Genomic DNA, 17265 nt, shown 5'->3' on the forward strand with positions numbered 1-17265 from the left:
TGCTTTTAAATCAACTCTCTCTGTAGGGTCACTCGCCATTTTAGTCATCAGTAGCCCGTTAACTATTTAATAGCTTGAAACACAGTGAACAAAATCTCAGAACAAACTGTTTTTATTTAATGCAGAAGCCATAGAAAAGCACACCATGAAACAAAGGAAGGTAATAATTAACCATAATGTCAGTGCATTTTTGATTTTATTTTCTTTGTGACCGTCAGTTGCTGCCTTATTTTCACATGAAAATACAGGAAATCGAGTTCAAAGCAACTGCCAATAAGAAATATATGAGCCAAAAGACACTACAAACCACATTAAACCTCAAAAAATGATAGAGTTAAGGTTAGAAGAGTGAAATCAATTGTTGATTTTAAAACAAATGTGTCGAGTTGGTTTGACCTTCAGTGGTTAGTGTTGGTGAAAAATGGAAACTGGAAAACAGTGACTGCTGCATTTGGTTTGGAGACCTTTCATTAGCAAGAATTAAAACAGGGATGAAGGTTATATAATTCTGTAACAATGAAGCAGCCTAAATCAGAATAGTGGATAGTAAGAGGCACTAATGTTTCATATGAAAAAGGAAGCTTTAGCAGTGGTCATTGCTAATAAAAAAATGTCAATAATTAAAGACACAAGACATTGAGGACGTACAAAAGATGAGAGAGATTGTGAGAGGCAGAATATGCTAGAGTACATATAATAATTTCCTTCACTAGTGATCTACTTTGCTCTTTCCAAGGCATCCCATAAAGCTACTGCAGCGCTCTATATTGAGTATGGTGCAGCTGGAGTCCAATTTCTCTGATCATATGACATGTTATTTCTGTAAATATTGTTGAACGGGGATTCCACGCTTGTTTCTTCAAGGTCTGAAACGTTTTGCTCCCTTCTTTGTGTGGCCTTCTACTATATCCTGACAAAGAAGCAGCAAAACATTATTAACGATAGAATTTTTGAAGTGAAAGTGATCACATACACCATAAGAGCAGACCTTAGTGCTTTTAATGTTTTTTTTAGAAAATTTTACAGAAAACGTTCAGCTACCTTTAAACTACGAAGTCAGTCAGCAGAACAGGAACATCCATCAATTAGCTATGCTATCTGAACTGGAGTATGTGTTTGCTTGCAGCCCCTTCCAGTTTTTTTTTATCCCTAATGGGTCATGAAGGCATCTTCTGGGTAAATGGGAATTTGGTCTGGAACTACTAGTGCCTTATGATGTCCAAGTCAAACAGGATGAGACGGTTGTCTTAACACAAATGGCTAAAAGGTTGAAGTTTAGAAAAATGAGAGGTGATCTTAGGACCATAGAATAATACAGCACAATACAGGCCTTTCAGCCCACCACGTTGTGCCGACCTTTAAACCACGCCTAAGTCTATCTAACCCCTTCCTCCCACATATCCCCCTATTTTAAATTCCTCAGTTGAAACATAGATCCTAAATGGTATGATTAGGTAGATGTTGAGATGTTCCCACTAGTGAGAGAGACTGGAACAAAAGGGCGTACCTGTAAAAGAGCGAGCAGTCACTTAAGCCTGATGTGTGAAGAAATTTATTTTCACACATGGTGGTGCATCTTTGGAACTCTTTATCCAGAGAGTTATGCAGTTAGAGATCACAAGATCACAAGACAAGGGAGCAGAAGTAGGCCATTCGGCCCATCGAGTCTGCTCCAAAGAAAAGAAAGGAAAAAAGAAATGAGAAATGGGGGAATGTCCATGAGAAGAAAAAACAACTATTCCTTTCTAGCCCCAGTTTCCAGCCTTATCCCCATATCCCTTGATACCTTGACTAATCAGATAACTATCTACCTCCCCCTTAAACGCCTCCAATGATCGGACCTCCACTGCTGTACGTGGCAAAGAATTCCATGAATTCACCACCCTCTGGCTAAAGAAATTTCTCTTCAACTCTGTTTTAAACCTGTACCCTCTAATTTTAAGATTGTGCCCTCTGGTCCTGGATTCACCCACCAAGGGAAACAGCTTGGCCGCATCTACTCTGTCTAGTCCTTTCAACATTCTAAATGTTTCTATGAGGTCCCCTCTCATTTTCTGTACTCCAGTGAGTACAGTCCAAGAGCCGACAAACACTCATCATAAGTAAGCCCTTTCATTCTGGGAATCATCCTCGTAAATCTCCTTTGAACCCTCTCCAACATCAGCACATCCTTCCTAAGATATGGGGCCCAAAACTGCACACAGTAAAGCACTGTGGCTATTTAAGTAGGAGGTAGATACATTTTGAAAGATTGGTGAAATGAGGGCTATGTGGAACTGGGACGGAAGGGGAGTTGAGGCCTGGAACAGATCAGCCATGATCATATTGAATGGCGGACAGGTTTGAGGGGCCAAGTGGCGTATTCCTGCTCCTATTTTCTTGTGTTCTTGTTTTCGGTTGCTACGTGCATATAGCATGTTATTGTATGGGCTTACACAAAGAACTGAGGAAAGCACTCAATGACCTTTAGCTGGAGGCTGATGTCCACCAGAAATGATGTCTCTGTAATTATAACACTTGCTAAATTGGCCTAGTCCTGAAGAATAAACTGCCAGACCAGGTCAACTTCATTTGGTAAGATCACTGTAGCAAGTGGACAGACTAAGTGCCTCAGAAGCCAGGGGACAGGTGAACATTGATGTACATTCCCCACTTATGGAACTTCTAACCCAGGAGCTGGCTTTCTTTGGCACTTTCTACCTGATTGCTTCATAGCTTGAGATGCTGTTCTACATTCTGGTTGTTGTAACTGCACAGCACCAGTTCTCACATTTTGATATTTCTTCACACATACAAAATTAGCCTACATCACATGCATGCTTCAGCAATTTGGCATATATAAGATAACCGGTTTACACTCTTGTTTCAGACTTAATGGCAAACCTATTGAAGGGAAACTTTTTGCATACATTTTAATATTAACTAGCCACCCATAAAGACAAGTTGGACAGTGAAATTTACAACCTGGCATCCTTAAAAGTTCAGATGCATGGATCAAACAGAGGAATGTTATAGATTAGGTTGGTGTCAAAAAACACTTTATACACAATATTGCCTTGTAAAGGGGCCTTGCAATGAACTGAAAGTCCTAAACACTTCTGACATTAGATCAGTGGTAGAGAAGAGTCTGAAGCAGAATTCCTATAGCTAAAAGTCTAAGGATTGATTCTCTCAGGTACAGTACTGGATCTTAAACACTGGAAGATATCATCTTAAACATTGGGAGGTATCAGTGTACTTTATAACTATGATGCATGTTTTTAGAGCTAATCAGCAGATGGTCCTTGGACATGGTTTGCAATTGCACGCATGGAACCTAAAACAGAAATTGCATAAGCTTTTTATTCTGTTTTCTACAATTGCAGATTGATTCTGTTCCAACTCCTTCTTTGAGATGCAGTTAGAAAATATGTCTTAATCTCATATAACATATATATTAAAATCTGAATTTGAACTCACCACTGTTCCTTCATGCCTTTTCACTCTTTTTCTTTCTGACTTTCAGCAGAGTAACAATCTTCAGCTCTCCTCATTAGGCATAGTGTTTTGCAGTATTTTGCATTCGACTCTCCCACTGATATTCACTGCCCTGTAAAATTAGGATAAAGTGCTTCAGCTTCTACTTATTACTATGACTAATGCTAATTGGATGTCTTCACTTTGAGATGAAATAAGAATTTCTTTTAAGCATTGAGCTATTATGATCTTTAAAGCACTGCTTCGACAGAATCTATCCCACTCACCACTATTCAAAAAGGAATCGGATATTTATTTGAAAAGGAAATGCTTTGAAAGATATAGAGAAAGAGCTGGGAAGTGGGGCTAATTGGACAGATCCAGCAAAGAGATGCCACAAGCATAGTGAGCTGAATGTTATCTCGCTGTGCCTTATGATTTTATGCTTCAATGACTCATCAGAATAGTAATCTAAAATATGACATATTAGAATTTGTAGTGTTCTTCCCTGGGCTGTAAAGGAAGACCTTCACTGCTTTCTCACCATCTGCATATCAAACCGTTTTCCTTTTTATTGACATGTTAGATCTCAGCTGGTCTTATTTTTAGAAGATTTCCTCTCAAAAACAGAAAACCTTTAAATTTGTTAATAGTGAAATATATCAGTGACTACTAACTTATGCTACACTACAAATTATTAGGAAAAAATATTAGGAAAAACACTTTATGAATCAATGTTTTAAATAACTGCTCAAATATTAATATCCATAACCTAGTCATCAGCCAGAAATTCAGACACCTGAAGACGGTTTAATACCTGTTCTTAACCTGGGTCACACTATTCAGGGTACCATATAAGAAATAAATCTTTTTCTCTGCACCTCCTTTTGGCTTATTTTCAGCATTATTGATGAAATATGTCATCTTGTCAACCACACTGCATTGAATGGGGACTATCAAAGGAATATTTGTCAAATGATATAATTGTTAAGATTTCAATTTTCCTATGGTCCTATTTTTGCTGTGCTTTGCTAAATAACCATAGAGTAAAATGATTTTTGCAATAACAGTCATTGATAACCTTCATAGAAATAGTAAAAATAAAGTTCTATATCAAGATTCCTATAGATTATGAAGATAATTTTCTGGAAAACACAAGATGATTTTGAAATTGCCATCTAGGCATTATACTGGCATTATGGATTGGTTGCCAATTACAGATTTCCCAATTTTCATATCCATTAACTCTGTTTTAACAGCTGATCTGCAATGCTGGATGTATGCATGAGCAACAAATTGAAAATCTACCCCAGTGAGAATTCAAGTGATTTTTGAAAAAGATGTGTTCAGCTTACTCCTACCAGTATAGCTTTCTTTGCAGACTGACAGTTGAGATATATTGGAGCAGCTGTTAATTGTTCATCAAGAGCTTCGGTTTAATGCTGGTGTTCTTGCTTGTGAGTCAGGTCACGATCCAGCTCTAATCCAATGACATGAGCAAATAATCTAGACTGACAATAGAAGACTGAAATGGTGCTGTACAGTCAGAGATTCCAATGCAGTTATTGAGTACGGAGTTTCTTCTTTTGTGCTGGCCAATATTTTATCCTTCGTCCAAAGCAACAAAGCAAATTATCTGAAACTTTATCGTATTGTTAGAGAACTTACTGCATTCAAAGTAGCTGTCACATTTCCCTACACAATAACAGTGACTGCATTTTGTAGGTATGATCTTTGCTGTGAAGTGAGCTTGTGAAGTATATTACTGTATATAACACAAACTCTTTATTAGTCTGGTTATTTCATGGACACCAGTAATCACTATGATAATGCTAACAGACTACAAACAGCCAGATGCAGATCCCATATTGAAAACAGATGGAATATCCATACTTGCTATGAAAGGACTGTTAATATACTCTTTACAAGTAAATATCCCCTTAACTCAGTGATTAAAAAGTACAACAAAGAAATGCCTGTTTAGCTAACTGACAGTTAGCATTCTTTCTAAAAAGCAGGCTCTGACCTGACCAAACTTTTTGAGGAGATATCGTTCAAACAAAAGGTATGATGGTTGCAGTGCAGGTTTGGGCCTTGCTTTTGACATGGTGAGCTGAATTCCTCTTTGCTGGTACATGACATTGCAACTGGCAAAGAGCAAGTGTCAAACTTAATAACATCTAGGTTACATGGATCATCAATTTCTATACTTATTCACAGATCCAGGTGCAGAGAGGGCAAGTGCAGGAGGACTGGAGTTCCATTGGGAAATGACAATCAAATTTAATTTTATAAATTCATGCTACGATAGAAAGATATTATGATGGTGCATTAGTACAGTGAAACTAACACAAAACCCAAAGATTTGCTGAAATGGCATGTTTAGTGACAATTGCTGATATTTAGACTCTTCAGCTACTGCTTCATATTAATTTATACTTGTGGCCTTCTGTACTAAAGTGTCAGTGTATCTATTGCTAGACAAAGTCAAAGGTGAACCAGAGACCTTGCCGATGGCATATCAAAAGATTGGCCCACAGATGAACCACAATGTAAGTACCTGGGAACAGAGGCCAGAAATTGGGTTGATATGTGACACTGGAAGACACACAAGCTGCAACATCTAAAATTGACCTAATCAACTTCCAAATATAATTCTTTTTTTTAAGTTTCTAGAAAATGATCTTGAGTGTTCTCCAATCCTGGTTAGGAATGCTTCTTTCTTTTTCTTTCTTTTTCTTTCTTTTTACAATATTTTTATTAATTCCACAAAAAAAATACAGAGTACATGCATCAAAAAGAGGGTAAAAATACTACTGAATACATTGTGTTAAATCATACTTGAGATCACAATACTCTAAATTAATAATCACAGGTGATAGTTAATAAAGAAAAAATAGGAATAATTTTATTATATAAAAAAAATCTACACCCACTATCAAAAATCAGAGTTGTTTGGTAAAAAAAAGACAAGGAGAAACCATGCCAATATCTGTACTTTAGTCACCAAGTCAAAAGTTTTGAAAATAATTCAAAAAAGGTCGCCACAGGGTTTGAAAGTCTAAGTTAGATTCAAGAATTGAGCAACGGATCTTCTCTAGATTCGGGTGTGACATAACATCCCGTAACCATTGAGCATGAGTAGGCGGAGTAACTTCCTTCCACTTAAGCAACACAGCCCTCCGGCTATAAGAGAAATAAAAGCCAGAATGTGTAGATCAGAAGCCTCCAAAGTTATATCTTTTTCTCTGACAATCCCAAATAATGCAGTCAAAGGATTAAGTTTAAAATTTGTTTTAAAAAGCACAGAAAAAGTTTGAAACACCTCTGTCCAATATTTTTTAAGACTCTGACACGTCCAAAACATGTGAATTAAAGAAGCCTCTCCGTTATTGCATTTATCACAGTAAGGAGATATATCCAAATAAAAATGGGATAGTTTGTCTTTAGACAAGTGAGCTCTATGGACCACTTTAAATTGAAGGAGAGAATGACGAGCACATAATGACGAAGTATTAACCAATTTAAAAATTTCATTCCAAGTTTCCTCAGAAATTGACATCTGCAAATCTTGTTCCCAGGCATTTTTAATTTTATCTAGTGGAACCCTACTCATTCCTAATAACCTGTCATAAATATTGGATATTGAGCCATCATGAAAAGGCTTCAAATTAAAAATTGCATCTAGTAAATTTTTCTCAGGACTCATAGGAAAATCTCTAATTTGTAAATATCGGAAAAAATGAGTTTTGGGTAAACTATATTTGGTTGACAGTTGTTCAAACGAAGAAAGATTTCCTCCAACGAACAGATCCTGAAAACAAGTGATACCAGATTTGCCCCACTTTTTAAAAACTACATTAGTCATAGAAGGTTTAAAAAAGTAATTAGAAAAAATGGGACTAGACAAAGAAAATCTCGATAAGCCAAAGTATTTTCTAAATTGTAACCAAATCCTCAAAGTGTGTTTAACTACCAAATTATCAGTTAGTTTATTTAATAATAAAGGAAGTGAAGAACCAAGCAGAGAAATAATAGAATTTTTTTTTTAAACAGAGTTAGCTTCCAAAGAAACCCATACTGGACAAGCCTCTTGATTAATGTAATGTAACCAAAACGTAAGATTTCGTATATTGACTGCCCAGTAATATAACCTAAAATTAAGTAAGGCTAAACCTCCATTCTTCTTAACCTTCTGAAGGTGAGCTTTATTTAGTCTAGGATGTTTGTTTTTCCATATGTAGGAAGATATAATTGAATCAAGAGAGTCAAAAAAGGACTTAGGAATAAAAACAGGTAGGGGAATGCTTCTTTGATAAATTTATGAATTGAGCATTGTTAACAATTAGCTCAGTGAGTGGTAATCCCTCCTGTTGGTCAGTGGTAGGTTCTTCAAGTAGAACTTTCAGCTGCACACAGGTCTCAACAGCTTCCCTGAGCCTCAAGCTTGATGGTCCTGTCTGTTATGCAATGTACATGCTTATTTCACAAAGTCAAAAGTCCTAATGAAGATAGAATCTGTCACCTGTTGAATGAAGGTCCACACAGTTACTTGGCTGGTATTACAGAGGTCACCAGGGCCCTGAAACGAAAGGCATCATCAGCCTTATCGCCACAACAAAGCCCTGCAGGAGGTGAAGCACAGCTTTAAGTCATCTTGGAGCATCAACCATAGATGCCCAATTGCTTTTTGACCACAGAGTAGTCTGTGCATTATGATCTTGTTTCAAATTACACTGTTGTGGAACCAGTGAGAGCAGTTCAATCCCTGCCCTCAGGCGCTCAAGCAATATGCCTTCTCTTTCTACTTCTCGCGCATGTTAACTGGGAAAAGAGGAATGGCCAGTGGAGAACTGGTACTTTACCAGCAGTACAAACATTAATGACATGGAAGCTCTGTAAAAATTGCTTTCATTCTGATGGGGTTTTGTAAACCAAAGCTTACAGAGATAAATTGTCAGAAAGACAAATATAAGAAAATACCAGTTAGATCCATTTCCAGAATTGCAAGGCTGAGGTTTCATAGTTGTAGTGGGCCCTCTGCTGGTGTTTATGCTTAGTGTTGTATTGTGCCACTGGATCACATCATTGCCAGATCATCGAAACTTTACTTTTCAGTCTAGCTGACTGCAATGTGAATAAAGATGTGACCTGAAAAGCAACATTGACCGTAATAGAATGCTGAATGCATGAGTTAAATTTAATTACAATGCTTGCTGTAGCTCATTTCGTTTCTGGAACCTTTGCATATTTGTAATGATACATACTGCAAGTACATCAATACCACTGCCTGAGGATGTAGCAAACAGACCCATTACCTGGACTGAACAGTATGACACAACATGGAAAAGATGGAAAATCCTGGAATCACTCGTTTTATACAGCTGCTTAAAGCCAACAGGGAACTATATCACGATATTATTGTTGCTGCTTGTAGTATTTTCTCCATTCTCATGATGAAAGGTTAAAAGTTGAGGTTTGCCACCTTCAATGATCTCAACAGGACCTATATCCAGCGTGTGCACACAGCCTATGCCTGTTTCTATTTGCCTTTAATAATCCAAATTCAATATTCTTGCCATTTCTCATTGTAGTGTTTTTAGGTAGGTTTGTCACCTTCCTCATCCTCTTCGTGGGAACAGCATTACAAATGGGTCAGAATAGGAACAGTAAAAACTGCATTATGTAAAGTAGGCAGAAAAGCAAGTGATCTACATGGTTAAAGTCTTTCCTGTTCTTTCAGCTGACGCTCTCAAGTGGGACATGAATGGGTGCAGTCAACTGCTCCTTACACCTGTGAAATTCTGTTAGTGGTTTAAAGACATCTTAATGTGCCAAAACTATTGGGAATGTAATGATCTGTACAGATCCGTAACCTGCTTGATACATCAGTAGACCATCACCTGGTCCATATTATTATGTCACCTGCTGTGTCCTAAGGGGAACCAGCAACTAAAGGTTATTGAGACCTGTGTTATTGGGAATGTAGCACTAGTGATGTAGGTTCCAGGAACAAGGCCTGTGCTTCACACACCTATCTGTAGCCTTAGAAATTAAAAGTGCCCTCTCCTTCAAATTTGATATTATTTTTGAAAGAGAGCAGGTAGAGCCACAGGCCATAGCATTAAACTTAAGTATGGCAGATCTCAGGAGGTGAGAAATGAAATTACTCCATTGTGCTGGGCTGGACTGGCAATGTGGTAACCTAAAACCGGTGGGAAATCATGAGCTGGATTGTCTTGGACCCTGCCTTAACCTACAGCCACTGTGCCCGTCCACACTCATCTGTTCTGGATAGGGAGGGGCAGCCAAGCTAACCTCTGTACACGAGAGGTGTTGCAGCCTCTGAACTGTGAATTGGGCTCAGGTGTCTGATCCCTGTCTCCAGAACACCCTTGGAACAACGTGACAGCTTTCGACAACTAACCACTAGTTGAGGCATTTAAATATGGTTTAAATAGATTTAAATCATTTTCTTAAAAAAATAGTAAAAAATAAAAAGCATACGTGTAATTGAAAACACCAAATTGATAGCAACAAATTAAAGACATTACAATAAAATGAAATAAATAAACCACTTTTTCAGAGCTCTGATGTAAAACTGCATCTGGCCTTCTCAGCACATTTGTGCTGTGTGATTGGGTTCAATGCTGAATCCAGCCATGGGGTAGATAAAATGCATCAGCACCTGACCTCCCCTCATCTCCCACATGCGTGGAAGTCTGAGTCGTGCTGAGCTGCCATCTGCAATCAGCCTGTGACTGTCTACACAACTGTGGCAAACTTGATAATATGCATCAAAAACAAAGTCAATACATAACCCTAAATAGCATAGTGAAGTGACCACATTATCAAACATCATTAGAAGATGGCACAGAGCTATGACACTAAATTAAACAGCCCAATACAGTATTGATTTTTAATTCAGAGCACCAAACATGTTCAGTTCTGGACATTTCCAGAATGGTATTACTCGTACCGGATTGGTACAGCTTAATGGCTTGTTTGGGCACTTTAAAATGTTAGCAGTTTGGTGGGATTGGAGTCGCACATACTTCATATTGGCTAAGGATGATGGGTTTCCCTCCCTTAAGGACATGAGTAAGCATGCTGGGTCTTTACAATAATCCAGCAGAATCATGGTTACTTTACTGATACCAGCTTTGTGTGACAAAGTTGTATTAAAACTGAATGTAAATTCTCATACAGCCACAATGAGATTTAAACACAAATTCAGTGATTAGGCCTCTGAATTTTTGCTACCCAGGCTAATCTGGTTTAAGTGTAAATATGAAGGGACCAGAGGTTATCTGACTGAGGTGTTAAGATTTTGGTGTGGAAAATGCTCTTTCCTCTGGTGAATAAGTCCAGAATAAGGGGGTACATTCTCAGAATTAATACCAGAAAGCACTTTTTATCCAAAGGATAGTGGAAAACTGTAACTCTCTCAAAATGAAGTGGTTGATCCATGGGTGGGATGGTAGGTGGACTGAGAAAAGTTGCCATGGGCTTGACTCTGTGCTAGATCAACATCCTTGCAGTACAAATGGGGGTGGGAGAGCCAGCATCACTTCTCCCACCATCTACCAACCCCTCCCTACAAAGCTTAGCCCACCCCTTTGCTCCACTCAGCCTCCTCCTCTGTACTCACTGCTCCCACACAGCTTCCTCAAATGGTGCTATGTGGTGGAGCATGTAAATTCAGTGGATTTCAGGTCAGATTTACATTCCTCACACAGCACATGCCCTGCAATCTCTGCTGTTGGTCAAAGCCTGCAGCCGTCTACTGAAACATTTCACCTCCTGCCTATCGAAACCTGGTGGTATTCTTAAAAATTTCAATGGCTGTGAAACTCTCACAAAACAACAGTATGGAGACCTCAGGAGGGCACCATTGGATAACCTGCAGCTGCAGGACACCCACCAGCTGGGAGTCAAAACTCTTGAACTGTTGACTTCTCCATCTCTTGCCAGGTACTCATACTTCTGATGTGCAGACCTGCAGGTGAGAAAGGAAAATGTTCAAAAGGTTTCTTTGTATGAGGTAGAGATACTTATCTGGAAATACATTTCTAGAAATTTTATTTTCATACCTTCAGAGAATGTCAAATCTAATCATGAGACACTGACAGGGCTTTCTTCCATAGCTCACAATTGTGGATTCTGCATGAAGCAAAGGAATAGATAGCCTACTTAAATCAGTCGTTACTCACTGTGGGAGTAGCAGATTAATAGGGCAACCACTTTTGATCTGAAGCCATTCTATAAAAATCAATTGCAAAAACAATGTTTAATTTTATAGCACACAAATAATGATACAGTGCAGTTTGAATCTCTGAGAAGATTACCCCACCTATCCTGGTCAGACCATTGTACATCCTTCTGTGTTACCTGCCTGACTCTATCATGTCAGATATGGTTAGCATTTTGTTCACTGTTCTTTATGTCACCTAATTGATCTTTCAGGGAGCCTTACTATCCCTACCAGGACCTCATTCCTCATAGAACAATACACGGATACAGGCCCTTTAACCCTATGAGTCCAAGCCGACCATGTTGTCCACCTAGCTGGTCCCAATTTCCTGCATTCGGCCCATATCCCTCCAGGCCCCTCCCCTCTATGTACCTACCCAAGTGCTTCTTAAATTATACTATTGTACCTGGCTCAACCACTTCCTTTGGCAGCTCATTCCATATATTCACCACCCTCTGTGTGAAGAAGTTGCCCCTTAGGTCCCTTTTAAATCTTTCCCCTCTCACCCTAAATCTATGCCCCTTAGTTTTGGACTCCCCTACCGTGGGGAAAAGACTGTTACCGTCCACCTTATCTATGCCACTCATGATTTTAAACACTTCTGTAAGATCGCCCCTCATTCTCCTATGTTCCAAATTGATTGAGCATTTCTTCTGAACTTCCATGAACGTTTCTGTGGGATTACTTTTCTTTAACATTTTAAAAACATTCTTAATGCTAATTAACTCTTGACATGAGTTTAAAGTTAGTATTCACCTAGTGCCACAATGCAACCTGGCATCTGTTTTCAGCGTCTGCAGGGTTCCTGAGTCGCCACTATCCTCACCGTGCTGTAGGAGGATCAGAGTTCTAGAAAATGTCAGTTAATATGAATGGCAAAATGGACAGTGTATCACCAAACACATTACTCCAGCAAATTCAGGCACTATCCCATATAATTTAGATTACTATTTGCTTTGGTAATTTTTTTTGTACAACTACATTGTCTATCTTTTCCTGTGAAATTTTTAAATAGTTAATTTGTAACTTAAGTCTCTGAACACATCCAGTTGTTTAGTATCCTTTGACTTGCTTTTGTGACTTGTTTGAATTTTTACAGAACTAGATTAAAAGAATGAAAGCATATTGATTTCAAGTTAACCCCATAGTTTGAAATAATCTTGTAACACAAATATCAGGATAAACTTGGTTAAGTGGATCAAAACATCAGTTATCTTTTTTAATTAACGATATCGTTACTGGTTTTAAGGGAACAGCCACATTAGTCAAAAAATTGGTCATGGTTCTAATCACATGCAGGAGTGTGTAGGATGACATTTTTTTATAATAAGGAAGACTAACTACAAGTGGTAAAATGAGGGAAAGTGGGATGTAGATGGAGTGTTAGTGATATTGGCAAAGAGGAGGAGAGAGTCGGGAGAAGTGTGTGGGGTGCTGGGGGAAAACTGGGTAAATTCAGAGGATGGAAGCGCAGTGACTGAATGATCAGCTGTTGTTGGAGAGATAAATGAAGAGAAATCTTTAGAAGAATGTAAGAAGGGATAGCTAATTAAGTAGAATGGCTGATAGTACAAATGGATTTCAAGTTAACAAAATTTAGCACACTGAGCCTGTGGAACTTCGCAAGGTCAGAGATACGAATATGGGACTTAGACCAATATTAGTGCAGGTTGTGGTATTTAGGATGAGGACAAAAGCAGAAAGAACAGCTTGGATAGTTTAGAGCAATCAAAACCTGGGATTATGAAGGGTTAGGCTAAAAGGCTAGAAATGGAAAGAATGAATTTATAATGGTAAGGTAGAGGATGAACTCATGACTCATTGGTATCATGTGCCCATGAGTTAGAAGACTAAGCCCTACTAAATGACTTTTCAGTGTAGTACTGAAGGTATGCCACACTGCCAGAAGAACTGACTGCATGTCTGCTGGTAGCAGACATTTAATGCTGGGTTTTTCCAATATAATATGAAACATACAATCCCTATTCAATAGAAGAGAATCAGTACCTTTGACCACATTGACCATTGGAAAGAAAACCCAACACAAGAAAACCAGCTACAAGAAAGTATTGCAGAGAAGAGCAAAAGACCGGATATCAGAGAAAAGATAAAGCACGGAGCAGAGAGCAAACACACTGGGAGTGAAATTGGACTCCATTACACTTGTTTCTAGATGAATGGCAGGAACTGGGTGGTCCACAGTTCCTACTCTGAATCTCCTGAGTCAGAGTCATCCAAATGCCCGGTTGTCTGCCACCCATGCTCGGCTCATTTTCTTCAAATTTTAAGGGCTGCCCTTAATATTTTCTTACCTTAATGTGGAGCCAGGAGAAGCAGGAATGCAGACTCCCCAGGAATTATTTTGGAGCCATCCCCAAGAACTTTTCTCTCAGTCTGTTGCTACTGGAAGCTTTGAGCCATCCAGAAGTAAGCAAGTCTCACCTTGTCCTCCTAGCATTTGGCAAATGTAGCAGATCTTCACTGAAGAAATGTTAACAATTATTTTAAAAGAAAGACTTGAATTTTTCAAGATGTCCCAAAGTGCTTTACAGCCAATCAAATATGTTTGGAGTGCAATCTGCATTCTAATGTCAGAAATGCCAATGCCAATTTGCTCACAACTGAGTCCTTCAAACAGGAATGAAATAATGGTTATTTCATCTGCTTTATGTGCTGGTTGAGAGATTTTTTTTGACCAGAACACTGATGAAGGATGTTTCACGTTATCAGTAACTTATTAGATTAGTCTGTCTCTTAACGTTCTGGAAGGACACTTCAGTCATTAAACCAATACTACCAAATATTACCAAAAGGGACAGAAATCATTAAATTATGTTTCTGACACATTTTAAATCTAACACTAGACAGAAGAGATTATGTTTAGTTTTCAATTGCCACTTTATTTATAGTTAATAATTATTGTGAAATGTACAACTTTAACCAGTGAAGCTGGATTCTTTCATACTTTATTCATTAATCACATTGATACTTTTTAAATAAATATGTTTAGTTCCTATCCAAAGTTGCTTCCATCACCCTTTCTAAACGTTCTGCTATGATTGGTTCTGTTACAAATGATACATGTCTAAGTTAGCATTGATCTTGTCCAGAGATATAAGGTATTAACTCTGAAAGTTGTGAAAATTAATTTAAGCCCTCTGTTTCTAGAATGTGGCATCAAAAGTGTATTTTGTCTCATTGTACACTGTGTCCTTTTTGGTGTCTCTGAACTGAATGAAAGATTAATCTATAACTTTTTTCACTGGACACTTGTACTATTTAACAAACTCTTACCTTATTTCAATTGTTTCATGTAAGGTTGATTCAAAGCCAAAGTGATAAATACGCTAGAGTACAATTAACTCTCAGAACGTATACAAAAGCAATCTATCTTTGGATGTTGGTCCAAAAGACAGAAAATAATGAATTCTGTGCAAAAGTGACTGCAGAGAAATGATAGCCTGGTCAAATAAAAGGGGTAAAAACATTAAGTTTATAATCTGAAAATGTCAAAAAGAGTAGAAACTTTGATTAATATCCCATTTGGAACACACAAGCCCTAAAAACGCTGATGTTTTCTTCTTAGACACTCCTAAGCATAACTTGCTTCCACTCTGGTTTTGTGGGTTCTAATAAATCCTGTGGGATCCACAGATTCTACCACAGTTATGACAGAAGGCATTTGATGGAGCAAGTGCACGTTTGAAAGTTTCTGCACTCCTGTTGCTTTGACTTGGTCTCCATCTGCTCCTGTCAAACACACTTGAAGTGCTTGGTACTTTCCTGAATGCTTCTTCTTGAGCTTGAGTGGAATGGACAATGTCCCTTACCGAACCAAGCTGGTTGAGTGTACTTGTTGCTGGGGATGTTGGCCTGGAAGAGGATGCTAATGTTGTTTCACTTATTTTGCCAATGGATTTGGAGGATTTTGCAGAGACAGCCTTGGTGGTATCTCTCCAGTGCTTTGAGGTGCCTGTTGTAAGAAATCTATGTCTCAGAAAATTACAGGAGGGTACTGCTTGATAGAGCATGAGTTTAGCTATGGGTTTAAGTTTTTGATCTTCAAACACTATTCCTCAGAAGACCAAAGGCTGTATTGATGCAGTGGAGGTTGTGGTAGATTTTATCATCAATGTCTGCCTTCAGTGTGAGATATTTCATGATGAAACCCTGGAAAATCAGGGTTCTTTATTTTTGGGAGTAGGATTGTGCAGTAGAAGACCTTTGTTTTGTGAATGTTTAGCATAAGCCCTATTCCTTCATTTTCTTCAGTGAATAAGTCAGTAATGCCGTGGAGCTCAGACTGCACGTGTTGCTGCGTATTGCTGTTCGGGGACTGAAGTTGGAATGACCAGGGTTCTGAAGATGGAGTTGAAAGTTGGGCATGTACCCATTCATCCTGTAGGTTTTCTTCACTCCAGTGGAGAGCTTGTGGGAGAAGTTGTTTGATATTGCCTCAAGGGAGATTGAGAGGGTTTGAGTGATGATGTGCTGATGCTTGGCCCCAGCCTCCTCTGGGATAGGGTGTACAGTGGTGCCATTGATTAGAATTACTGCCTGCATGACATGGCATAGCAGGCAGAGAATGGAGAGAAATTTCTGAGGACAGCCAAATTTGAGAAGGATTCTCAACAGTGCATCTCAGTTGGCAGAGTCAAAAGCTTTGACCATAGGGGCAACACTTCCACTCCATATTCCTCCCAGACTTTGACCTTGCTGTTATATACATGCTAATATTGACTGAGTGAAATCTTACAGCATGGACAATCTGTGCTGAGACAAATGGCCATTGTATATGCAAGCCGTTAAAGAGCCACAAATAGCACTGAATAGCAATGGGTCATCACTGGACTAAAAGTGTTGTCAGGACTATATATTTAATGGTTTCTGTATGGTTTTGTGCCAGTTTTAAAGAATTTCACTGAGTGATCTGCAAGACCAGAAGCAACAGTATTTAAGGAGGAAGACCAACAAACACTGCTGAATGAGCTGTGGAGAAAATGTTGGTTTCAATGTTTGTAAGCCACATGGAGGGAGATGATCATGGCAGAGAACCTCAAAACCACAGATTAGTATGGAAATGTTTCAATGATCTGATGTGGACAGGAAACATAACAGATTGGCCACTCCATTCTTGTACCACATGGACACCAACACAGTGCTCACTGTCTAAAAGTCACCATTTACAATGTGCTATGATTAAGAGCTTCATTCCATTCCATGTAACTCCTTTCAGATGCTGGATCTACTCCATTTTAAACAGGTACTATGAAGAGGTCAATTTTACAAACTGATTCTAACTGAGAAACAGCTTTCAAGTGTCAACTTTTGCTTAATTAACTGAACCTGACTGGAAGGGAAACTTGCACACATGCCCTAAATGAAAGGGAATTCTGGAGCCAACCACTGGAAGGAACAAATGAGAGATCTCCTGGGGATATGTCTGACTCTTGCTGTTTCATTGTGCCAATGCATGTGGTAGGTTAATAAGTGCATAGCCAGACTTTCCATGAAGTAGCAAATGGAAAAAGTTTCCATGCGCTTTGTTGAGTTGA

The 17265-nt window shown here is 38.6% G+C and overlaps 1 protein-coding gene across 2 annotated transcripts in view; it reads left to right on the forward strand.

Moving 5' to 3' along the window:
- Nucleotides 1-17265, forward strand: part of LOC127578464 (macrophage mannose receptor 1-like) — a 67177-nt gene that overhangs the window by 32457 nt on the left and 17455 nt on the right. The gene's annotated exons all lie outside the window — the stretch shown is intronic.

This window comes from Pristis pectinata, chromosome 15 (assembly GCF_009764475.1).
Source record: "Pristis pectinata isolate sPriPec2 chromosome 15, sPriPec2.1.pri, whole genome shotgun sequence".
Taxonomy (NCBI): domain Eukaryota; kingdom Metazoa; phylum Chordata; class Chondrichthyes; order Rhinopristiformes; family Pristidae; genus Pristis; species Pristis pectinata.